Source organism: Lissotriton vulgaris, unplaced genomic scaffold (assembly GCF_964263255.1).
Source record: "Lissotriton vulgaris unplaced genomic scaffold, aLisVul1.2 SCAFFOLD_380, whole genome shotgun sequence".
NCBI lineage: Eukaryota > Metazoa > Chordata > Amphibia > Caudata > Salamandridae > Lissotriton > Lissotriton vulgaris.
In genome coordinates, this window is record NW_028253590.1 from 41,142 (window position 1) to 53,207 (window position 12,066).

Below are 12,066 nucleotides of genomic sequence, written 5' to 3' on the forward strand. Positions count from 1 at the left end.
ACAAAGGAGCCTGGCACCCTTTCCCTGCATAGCATGTTCAAGTAAACCAAAATCAGTTTTTGAATCAGTGGAAGCTTGACACTTCACCACCCAGCTTAGATTCCAAAACCTATAGTCATTGGTTTTTACCACATTTTTGAAGACTTTGATGACTCTAAAAGGGCGACTAAAATTGGACTTGCATCCATCTCTCCTTGGAGATTTTATCTTTACCCAATCTCCAACATCCACCACAGTCATTTTTCACAGCCTTTCTCTTATCATACAAGATATTTCTTCTTTCTATTTTCTCCTCCTCTCCTTCTCTCCACCCTTTTGTGCAACCCAATTTACCATCGACCAAGCTTCTTTTTACCGTCACCCACAAGGGAGTTACCTCTGTGCTGGTGACCCTCCCCTTAAATGAACGAAAAGGAGTCTCACCAGTAGACGGCTGCGACATGAACCTACACTCACGTACCTTTTTCCTCATGGCTAACTCCCAATTCTCACCAGAGGTAGCTGCTCATTGTAGAGTCTCCTTCAGCACCTTCACAAACCTTTCCACCACTCTATTACTTTGTGGATGATATGGTGCTGCTTTATTATGCTTAATGCCTCTGACACTGAAAAATTCTTTCATCATTCTTGAGGTAAACTGGACCCATTGCCCGACAATAGTGATAGCAAAATCCCTTCCCGCTCAAATAGTTTTTCCAAAAATGCAATCACTACATTAGATTCTACAGGATTACCCACTTTAATTTCTGGCCACCAGGAACACACATCCATGCATACAATCACATACCGATCCTGAGGCTTAAGCTTCACAGGACTCAAGATATCAATTGCAATGTCAGACCATGGACCAGCAGCTTGCTTCCTTATAACCATCGGCTGTGTCCTACATTTCAAAATGTTGTTGCTGCACATACATTCAGCACACTCATTAACCACTATTTCTACATGCATGTCTATAACTAGCCACCAATATGCCTCTCTTATCCTTTCTTTTGTCTTAGCAAACCCCATGTGACTTGCATGAGCGTTATACATTAGTTTGTCTCTCAGGTCTTTTAAGGGAATCAACTTGCAGCCTCACATTTGAAGACCCTCCGCCACAGCTAAGTCCTCCCTGACCTGCCAAAAACCCTTTAGATCCTCAACGCACTCCTTCTTCTCGCACAAGCCACTCAAAATCATCAACACAACCTTTTGAAAAACCAAGTCATTGACCAGACATTCCCTCCACTCACTTTTAGAAATTAAACCCTCACTAATCACACATACATTCACTTACTCCTCCATTCCTTCACCACCAAACCCCTCACATTCATCAGACACTTCACACCCATCATCACCAAGTCTTGATAGACAATCTGCTAAGATATTGTGGATCCAGATAAGTAAGAAATATCAAAATCATATTCTTGTAAGGCTACAACCCACTTTTGTATTCTATGTGAAACAAAATCTATCCCTTTCTTGCCAAATACCTCCCTCAATGGTTTATGATCAGTAAGAATGTGAACCTTATGCTCCAAAAAGTTTCATTTAGTTTGCGCACCGCCCAGAAAATACCCAGAGCTTCCTTCTCCGCTACAGAGTAGTTACACTCAGCCCCTCTCAAAGACCTAGAGATGAACAGAATAGTTTTCCCTTTTCCATTAACTGCTCCTAACCCTTTCAAGCTGGTGTCAGTCATGAGATAGAATGTTTTCATGGGATCAAAACTTCCTAAACACAGAGCTTCATTTAGATGTTCCTTAATACAATCAAACTCCTTCTGACATTATTGTGACCATCCAAACTTGCAGCCCTTTCTGAGAAGAGTCCTCATACACCATGTCATGCCTACAAAGTTAGGTACAAATTTGTTGTAGAACTTAGCCATGCCTAAAAACTTCACCAATTCTTCTTTGTTTAGAGGAGCATGGATATTGCAAATGGAACTCACCGAGGAAACTTTGGCCTTAATGGCAGAATCAGACACCAAATGTCCCAAGTATTCTATCTCCTTGACATCAAATCTACATTTGTCTGCCCTGAAAGTGAGTCCTGTCTCCTGTTGTCTCTTCACTACATAGCCCACCCTATCACCATGCTCCTCAAGATCCACCTCAAAAATCAAGACATCATCCTGATACACCCTGAAGACCTCCAAGAATGCCCTCCATTGCCCTCTGAAAAATAGAGGCAATAGAGATTAGTCCAAAAGGCATTCTTAAGAATCGAAAGATGCCAAATGGTGTTACAAAGGACATGAGATCACGAGACGAATGGTGGACCATGACCTGATGATAGGCCAAAGTCAAACCAAGGGACGTGAAATGCTTTGCACCCTCAAGGGAATACAACATTTTGTTTATAGTCGGCAGCGAGTAGTGATCGACCATCACGCCTTGTTAAGTGCCCTCAAATTTACACAAAGTCTGGCCTCATCATTGTTCTTCCGAGCCACAAGCACCGGAGAGACTCACTCTGTGGTTCAACCTCTTGAATTATACCATTGTCCAGAAGCTTGTCTAATTCCACCTTCATGCTTTCTCTCACTAACAAAGGCACATTTCTCACTTTAGCCACCTTGGGGAGTGACATTCGCATTCAGCTTTATCTGGTACATATAGTTTTTGAGGCAACCCAATTCCTTTTTAAATACATTATGAAGCTCATCAATCCAATTTGTACTACGTCTAGTCACCGCCGCTCTAACGGTGGTATTTTTCTCAGGCAAACAGGGAGATTTTCATTAAGATCTAGAAAAACATGTAAATCTTGCTGGTAGAACCAACTTAATGGGAGTCTCCTTTTATTGAGACATAAATCTAACCATGAATGATCCTCCATTTAAAGTCAATCGTACCCTAGAAATAGCCCAAAAGGTCAAGGGTTACACCACTATAGCCTTTCGGTATTATGTCAGGTTTCAACAGTGCCACCTTGCGCACTAAATTTCCTAAGTAAAATACTTTCGGAACCAGAGTTATCTTAGCCCCGGAGTCAAAAAGCTTCTCCACTGGTGCAACATTAATCAACAATACTTAAAGTAGACCATCACCAGTACATTCCCTAACTTGCAGGACGTTAATTTCCTATTAATCTTCCTCTTGTGGAAAACCCTCTCTGGCCTTCTTTTGTTCCTTGCCTGATTTGCAGCACTTGGAGAAGTGACCTTTCTTTCCACAGACCTTACACGTTGTCTTCCAGCCGGGGCAGTCTTTGACTTAATTAATTGCACTTCTTCAGAATGGTTATCTCTTTTTATATCGTTAACACAACAACTCATTCTTGTCATAATGAATAATATAAATGGAATTTTATTAGCAAACATCCAAAAGTTGTTTGTTACATGGGTAAGGACCTACTTGCCATTTTATACTTGTATATGTTTGTTTTTATTTCAGTTACAATTACCATCCCCTGAAGAAGGGAGAGCAGCCCGAAATGCATTGGTCAATTCATTGTTGAAATGATTGTAATTTCAGTAATTAAATCTGGATGTCACAAGTATGAATGTTGTAGACTACAGGAGTAGTCTTTGTATTAGAGAAAAACATAATATATATATATTTTTTTTTTAGCAGTTCAAAAGTTTATTTTCAGAATTGATGTTATGGCCAGGAATAGACATTTAGGACCATTCGGTGGGTGCCCCAACCCACTCTGTGGCCTGAGCAGTAGGGGCAGCAGACCAGTCTTCGGTGCTGGCAGGCTGAGCACTCCAGTCATCTTGAGGTGCTTTTGGGGTAATGGCGATGTCTGTACGCTCAGTAGGGAACTCTTGGATGGGCACAGAGGGCACCGGCACTCCATCGGACCAGTCAGCCACCTCGGGCTGGGGAAAGTCGGGTACGGGCGCTGTCCATTCTCCCTGGAACTCCTCCTTGGTGACAGCCTTTTCTGCTGCTGCCTGTTCTTCCTTTTCAATCTCCTCCGGGTCACGGTAGAAGTACAGATCAGGCATCACTTCCCATGGGTGCTCGCGGGAGTTGGTGCCGCGCATGCGCAGCACTTCACGCGCCAGCATCCACCACATCAGACCGACAGAGTGGGCTCCCTTGTTGTTGCAGGGGATGGTGATGTCAACGTAGCGCAGGGGCGAATCCGTGTTGCACAGGGCGATGGTGGGGATGTTGACGTAGGAGGCCTCGGTGAGCGGCTGGTGGTCAGCTCGGGGGTCAGTCACCACCAGGAGGCGCGGTTCTCGGGAAGCTGCCTAGATCTGGTTGGTGAAGGTTCCAGGGGTGAAGCGGCCGGCAATGGGGGTAGCACCGCAAGACGATGCAAACTTCAGTACAGCGCGCTGCCCAGTGTTTCTGGACGAGATGACGCACACGTCCGCTGGGTTTTCAATGGCGACAATGGCGCGAGCAGCCAGCATCATCTTCTCCCAGGTGTGTTTTAAGTTTATTATGTAAATTTCATCACTTTTCCCCTTGTAAATGTACTGCTCCATCTGGAAGTCGAGGTTGGTGCCTCCCAGGTGGGTCCCGGCAGCGAGGAACTTAAGGACATCCTCCTCCTTCATCTGCAGGACATCGATGCCTCCGGACATTGTGAATTCCCTTTAAGTAGCAATGACAGGGAACTTCGATTCAAAGCCGTATGGAGCCACCGATAGCTGAGCACAAAAAGCTCAGACGTGAGTCCCTTGCTCACTTTGCCACTGGATTCATGCAAGCCCGGCTGAAGACGGCTGTAATGCCAGAAACCAGTCCTGGGAAGCTGGATTCCGGTCCAGGGAAGACGTGGCTTGGCAGTTCGGGCTGGACTGTTCCCATGAGGCACATGGTAAGACTGATTTGCATATGGCCATGTCTGAACTGGGGTGGTGGAGTGAGCTAAAGAACGGTGATGGATTAAACCCAGATCAGTTGACTGGGGGTGAGTGTTTGTATTGTCAACACTCAGTCCATCATCCCCTTTGGGTTTTTCTTTGTTCGCCCTAAGTTGGCAGGGTATGCTCAGACGTGAGTCCCCTGCTCACTTTGCCACTGGATTCAAGCAAGCCCGGCTGAAGACGGCTGTAATGCCAGAAGCCGGTCCAGGGAAGCTTGATTCCGGTCCAGGGAAGACATGGCTTGGCAGTTCGGGCTGGACTGTTCCCATGAGGCACAGGGTCAGACTGATTTGCAATTGGCCATGTCTGAACTGGGGTGGCGGAGTGAGCTAAAGAACGGTGATGGATTAAATCCAGATCAGTTGACTGGGGGTGAGTGTTTGTATTGTCACCGCTCCGTCCATCATCCCCTTTGGTTTTTCCTGGATTCCGGAGTGGGCACGGCAAAGAATCCGCTCTCACTCACGTTATGGATGACATTTTAAAAATGCTCGACCAAAATGAATCCTGCCTCCTTATCCTCCTTGACCTTTCCTCAGCGTTTGACACTGTTAATCACAACAACCTCCTATCCATTTTAAAGCACAGAATGGGCCTTTGTGGTGCGGTGCTGCATTGGTTCTCGTCCTTCCTCCACCACAGATCCCAAAGAATTGAGGTGAACCACTCTCTGTCTCAGCCATCACCAGTATCCATGGGGGTCCCCCAAGGTTCTGCCCTATCCCCCATACTGTTCAATCTGTTCTTGGAACCCTTAGCTAATGCACTAAATTCCGCAGACTTTCTCTTCCATATGTATGCCGATGATATGCAACTCTATCTGAAAATCTCCTCCCCAAATAACCTCATATCACTCAACTCTACCCTAATATATACTCAAAACTGGTTAACTGAGAACCACCTTTTGCTGAACACCTCCAAAACAGAATTCCTTCTCATCACTCCCCCGAATCACATCCCCAAAATGGACCTTTGGATGAACCACCTCACTGCCTTCAACTGCTTGCCCCTCATTGTTGACTCAGCCAAATCTCTTGGAATCACCCTAGACAAGCACCTGAACATGAAAAATCACATCAGCAATGTGTGCAAGGGAGCTAATCACCTAATGAGGATACTCAGGAATCTAAAACCTTTCCTACCACAAGCGGACTTCAAGCAAGTGGTCCAAGTGCTTGTTTTGCCGAGGCTAGACTATGGCAGTGCTACGTTCTGGGGCCTACCCAAATACACCTTGGCCCCACTAAGGGCTTCTCTGAATGCGGCAACTAGATTGGTCACAGATACCAAAAGAAACAAGCACATCTCCCCAGTCTTAAAAATCCCTAAATGTGTTGCCCTATGAAGCAAGAATTCAGCTAAAGATTGCCAGTCTGTCTCACAAAGCCCTCCATTTCAATGCCCCCAGTTATCTAGCACAAAAGCTTGAATTATCTGGAGGGGTAGACCTTCTAGGAGTGTTAACTCCCTCCTCCTGAAACCACAGATCTTTCGCAAAAAGAGAACGTGTCAACGAGCGTTCTCCGGCTCTGCGCCGAAGATCTGGAACTCTCTCCCACCGGAAATATGCAGAATTTCCTCCAAGGTTGCCTTCAAATTGGAAGTAAAAAGATTCCTTATGTACAAGTACCTACCTTAAAAGGGTCTTGAATCGTCTGCTCTAATGCTCTGGACTTACACCCTACATCCTGCCGTTGGTATTATTCTGCTTTTCTAGTCACTTGCTCCCCTCTCAGTTGTCTATGGTTCAATTATTATTTTTCCCTTTGTTGCCCCTTATGTTCATAACCTTTTTGTTTGATATGCATATTTGATTTGCTTGGGTTGGTATTCCTTTGATGACTGTACTGCAACTATTACCTTCCTCTCCCTCAAATTGTACAGAGCTCTGATATCCTTCAGGATCATGTTCGCGCTATATAAAACTTTATAAAGAAATAAAGAAATAAACTAGTACAATTCAATACTCTTGAAGCAAGCCAGACTGAAGCTTGAATATCTATTGACATTATTTTGTCTCCAATACTCCAAACTTAGACCAGCTCGGCAGATTATGTGAGTATGCTCTTTGTGGACTCCTCCATAAAAGAGTCTTGGCATCAAAACAAAAAGTCCCACTTGCCTTTTTAAACACAATATAGTGGTGTTCTTTATAGCTCAAGCATATGCTAAAATAAAGAAAAAACAAAGAAAAACAAAAGAAAATGATGCCAATTAATTATGAAGGGCATGTGCTTCAATAAAAAAAATAAAGAGCTTTGAACTGGTCTCCCATACTGTATTAGTTAAAAATGAAAGCATATGTAGAATACTGTTTCAAGATGTTGGCATGGTTTTGAAGCTTGCAGCTGTGATGCCTGGAACTCGGCATGAGAAAGTTGCGGTGAAGGAGCAATGGCAGTGGAACTTCTGGTACTCTCATTACTCATTTAACACTAGTATGCATTTGCAGGTGTGCTTCCAGGGGAGGAAATAAAGGAAATATCTCCTGAGGGTGTTCTTCTCTGCATACAGAGTAGCAGAGAGTATGCATGCAAGATACTTTTGCCCAGATTATTTGACATCCTAAAGGCCTGCGGCTGTCTACTAGGCAGAGCAATACTTTGGGAAGAAAGCAAGTGGCTGAAGAATGGCTGATCTACTTCCCAATGGACTGCATGCTGTTTTGAAGGGCTTACCTAATATGTGTACTCTGTCTGATGAATAATAAATTGTATTTACCTAAAGCCCATTTTCTCTAAGCAAGATGACGTATTATTTTTGGGAAAACATGAGGGTGGTGAGATAGCTAAGACAGTCTTTTGGTCAGACCGAATACACACAGAAATAGATAGAACACAGCATGCAGGGTCCCTGGGGGCCCTTGTCTCAAATGCAAAAGACATACAGAACAGGTCAAGAGCAACACAATCTTCCCATAAAGACATTGAACAAGTGTGATCCTGCAGGAGCAGTGCATGTTTCCTTTAAATACATAGAACAGGTGTGCAGAGTATATCTGTTATATATAGGAATATTAAATAAAATCTGCATCTTTTTCCAAATCTTCCAGATTGCAAACATAATCTTGAATTTTGTTTTTTTATAGTAACTGGGCTCAATTTGTCTGGAGAGTATCCCTTGAGCAGTATTACCTACGGCTGATTCATAAATTGAGGGTGGATCATTATTTAAACTGTGTTGCCTGCCCCTGCTGCCTGGCATAAGAACATATGCCCTTTTCTGCAGAAAACACGCATAATAATAAAATGTAATATTTGGGGCAGACCATTCTCCTTGTTCCTGTGGTAATGTTAAAAATTTAAGAGATCGAAGAATTTTAGAGTATTTCCAAACAAAAGAGCTGAAGATGCTATCTATTTTTCTTAGCAATTGTTCTTCTATAGCGATTGGTATTGATCTAAACAAATATAAGATTTTCAGAAACATAATCATTTTTAAGATGTTACATCATCCTATAAAAGATAGGTGGAGTCTATTTAACCATTGAAGATCTATACTGATCTGATCACAAACAGGTTGCATGTTTATTTTCCAGATGATATCTATATCTCTAGTGATCTTGATGCCTAGATTGGTTATTTCAGCCAATTTCCGAAGATCATTACACCCTGTGTTAATGTTGCATGAAATCTGTGTTTTGCCTGCATTTAAAAGGTAACGCGACTTCCGGCCATACTCTTCTGCTAATTCCTGGATTCGGACTATCGCCTTATCTGGCTCTGTTGTCATTACCGCCAGCTCATCGGCATATGCCAATATTTTTGTCTCACAGAAGTTACACTGGACTGGGGTAATAGTCTGGTCCTGGAGAATTTGCTCAATGAAAATATCAATATAGATAGCAAAGAGTATTGGCGAGCAGGGACACCCCTGTCTTGTCTCTCTCGCAATTGTTATTGAAGCGGACTCTTCCCCAATAATATTCAATTTGGCATATGGCCGATGGTACATGGCCTGTATAGCTGTTACAAAACCAGGGCCGAAGCCCCTTTGTCACATGGTTGTCCGTAAATATTGCCATGCAACACGGTCGAAAGCTTTCTCCGCGTCTAGAAGGATCATAGCCATCTTCTCCCCAGCTGCCTCAGTGATGTCCAACAAAGCTATCGCACGTCTAATATGATCAGTAGTGCCTTTTTTTCGGTATAAAACCGTGTTGCCAAGGAGAAACAAGATGGGCTATGATCCTCCCTAGGCGGGTAGCTAAGATTTTTGAGTATAACTTCGTATCCGTGTTCATTAAAGATATAGGCCTGTATGAGGCGGGATTATTTGCGGATTTCCCTTTCTTTAAAAACACAACTATATCTGCTCTTTCCCAGGACTCTGGTGGAACCCCATTATATTGTATACCTAGAAATAGATCTAATAATATAGGCATTATTTCAATTTCTTTTCCTCCAGGGCACAGGCATTTTTAGTCTCCTCCGCCGCCCTTTCTCTCTCCTCTGCCACTCTTCTTCTCTCCTTCACTGCTTTTTCTTTTTCCATTTCCATTTTTAACTTCAGGACCTCCAAGTCATGGTCCCTTGCTCTCTGATTTTCTTGCACCTCTTCTTGGGTGAAGCCCCTACTGGAATGGTGGCTGCCAGGCCTTGAGCCTGTTCTGCTCACAGGCAGATCTGTGGGTTGGAAACCATTCCCTGTACTTGCATCATTTCCCTCTTGTGCCTCCCAATGGGCATTCAAGATTCTCTGCAGCTCCTCCTTCCTGAAGCCACTCTTTATGGGGCACTCAAACTTGTTGCAGAATTGTCTAAGATCGTTTGTTCAGGGGCCAGATGTATCAAGATACCCTTTTGCGATTCTCAAATAGCGATTTTTTGTGAATCGCTTTGAGAATTGAAAAATGGTATGTATCTAGAAATTCTCAATTTTTTAGCGATTTCTTAAAATTCCTTATTTGCGATTAGCAAATTGCTAATCGCAATTAAGGAATAATTTCCCATTCATTTCGATGGGCCAGGAGGCCCATAGGAAGGAATGGGAAGTTATTCTCAATTTGCGATTCACAATTTGCTAATCGCAAATATTGAGAATAATTTCAAAGGTGCAAGGGTGTCTTAAGGACACCCTGCTGCACCCCTGAAATGTACATGTGTGCGCATATGGCGCACATACATGCCCTAAGGGCATATATGAGCGTCACATGGCACCTTTACAAATGGCAAAAAGTGTATTTGTAAAAGAATTCGCCAATTACCAACAACTACAAGTTGGTGGTAATTTGCGATATCTTAGCCTAAATTCCCAAAATGTAAATGCTTCATACATAGCATTTAAGGAATCGCAACTTGCGATTCCTTAAATGCTTACGCAATATTAAGGAATCGCAAAATTTGCGATTCCTTAACATTGCGAGACTTTTTAGTTGATACATTCCATTTACCTATTTTTTTCACAAACACTGCTTTTTAGCGATTTGAAGCGTTTGCGACAAAAAAATGGTTTGATACATCTGCCCCTAGGTGCCTTTCCATACACAGACATGATGCTTTGAAGAGTTACTCAAAAATAGAACCAACCAAAAACCAGTAGTATGCAGTGGCGTAGTGGTCTGCACTCACTAGTGATGTACACCAATCACTGTAGGTCTAGTACAAATACAAGTTCAAATCCCACCACTGACCAACAATGTTAGAACTGGGGGTCTCTAGTTGGCAGAGGTAGGTCCCACTGTCCAAATAGGGACCCTTGCTTCTAGTCAAGGTAAGGAGGAAACCCTCTGAGATAACCCTTGCTCACCCCCTTGGTAGCTTGGCACGAGCAGTCAGGCTTATCAAAGGCAATGTGTAAAGTATTTGTATCAACACTCACAGTAACACAGTGAAAACACCACCAACTGACTCCACAACAGTTTACAAAAATAACGGTATTTAATCTAAACTACACAAGACCAAAACGGTAAAAATCCGACATACACAGTTCAAGAATATGGTTTCAAAAGTGTTCTTAAGGTTTGCGTGAATATAATCCACAGTTATGTTAAAATAGTTCACAGTTGCGTCGCATTTAGCCAATAGTACCTTTAGATGTGACAAACGTTCCAAGTGAAAGCTGTAGCGGTGAAAAGCAAGCAATGTGTCACACCTGAGACCCTGGGGAGGCGATGCGACAACCCTGCTGGACGCAGCGGGCGGGTTGCGAGGACTCCGGTCTGTATGGGGAGGGAGGCGATACCTTGCGTGGATTCCGGTGCACAGGTTTCGGTGGAAGCGGCTCGCAAAAGGTAAGATGCGATGATCTCCGGGGCTGCGACGATCTCCGGTGTGACGACGATGCGTGGCTCAGCGGCGATCTTCTCCTCTCGCGGCCCCTCGATGCGATGGCTCTGCGATTACTTTCGCAGCGACGTGATGCCGTCCGCAAGCAAGCGGTGCAACGATCTCACCCAGTGACGACAGGCTCTGCGACGATGCTCGCAGCAATGAAAATTTTCACGCACCGGACAGGTGCATCCCGTAAACGAAGGATGTGACGTCTCTGGCAGCGGCAACAGGCGCTGCGATGATCTCGACCTTCGTAGCGGCGGGTATTTCCTCGCACTGACGGGGGTGCGCTCCGCAAGCGAGCAATGCGATAAACTTTGCAGAAAGTCTCTAAAATCTTGGTTTCCAGCTTCCCAACACAGGTACAACTTCCAGAGGCACCACTACTGGCCTAAGCACTTTAGGAAGGACAGAACTCTCTCAGTAGAGTTCAGGGAAGCTGGGGTGAAGTCCTTCTGTTCCTGGGACTTCTTAACAGGGAGCCAGCTCTTCTCAGGCCCTTGGAGATTCCTTCAAGCAAGGGGACACAGCACAAAGCAAAGTCTTTCCCTCTCCTTGGCAGCAAAGCAACTGCAGGTCAGTCCAGCATCACACAGCAGGGCAGTCCTTCTTCTTCAGTCTTCCAGATTTCTCCTTGGCAGAGGTTCATTCTTGATTGCAGGATGATGGAATTTTCTGTAGTCAGGGGTCCTATACTTATAATCCTAGAAGTCTTTGTTCCCTTTGTGCAGGAGGGCTCTGAGCCCGGTCTGAACCAGTTCTGGGTGTTCCTTGAGCACTTTGTTTTCCTGGCTTCTCCTTTCCTTTCAGAGTGAGGGGCAGAGTTGTCTGCCGCCCAGCAGGAGGTGGAGCCAGCATTGTGGAAGCCAGGCACAGCCCTATTCAGACCCAGGTGCTATCCCCTCCCACCACTCAAGATACAGATGCAGTCATTCAGCCTAGGGCTGACTCAGCCAGCCTCCTGGGGAATCCCCA

At 44.4% G+C, this 12,066-nt stretch overlaps 1 protein-coding gene and 1 pseudogene across 1 annotated transcript in view; both read right to left on the reverse strand.

Moving 5' to 3' along the window:
- LOC147660913 (von Willebrand factor A domain-containing protein 7-like) overlaps positions 1–12,066 on the reverse strand; it is a gene marked incomplete at its 3' end in the record, with an annotated part of 105,910 nt that overhangs the window by 35,169 nt on the left and 58,675 nt on the right. The window lies entirely within an intron of this gene.
- On the reverse strand, positions 3,549–4,597 carry LOC147660914 (small ribosomal subunit protein uS2 pseudogene; annotated as a pseudogene).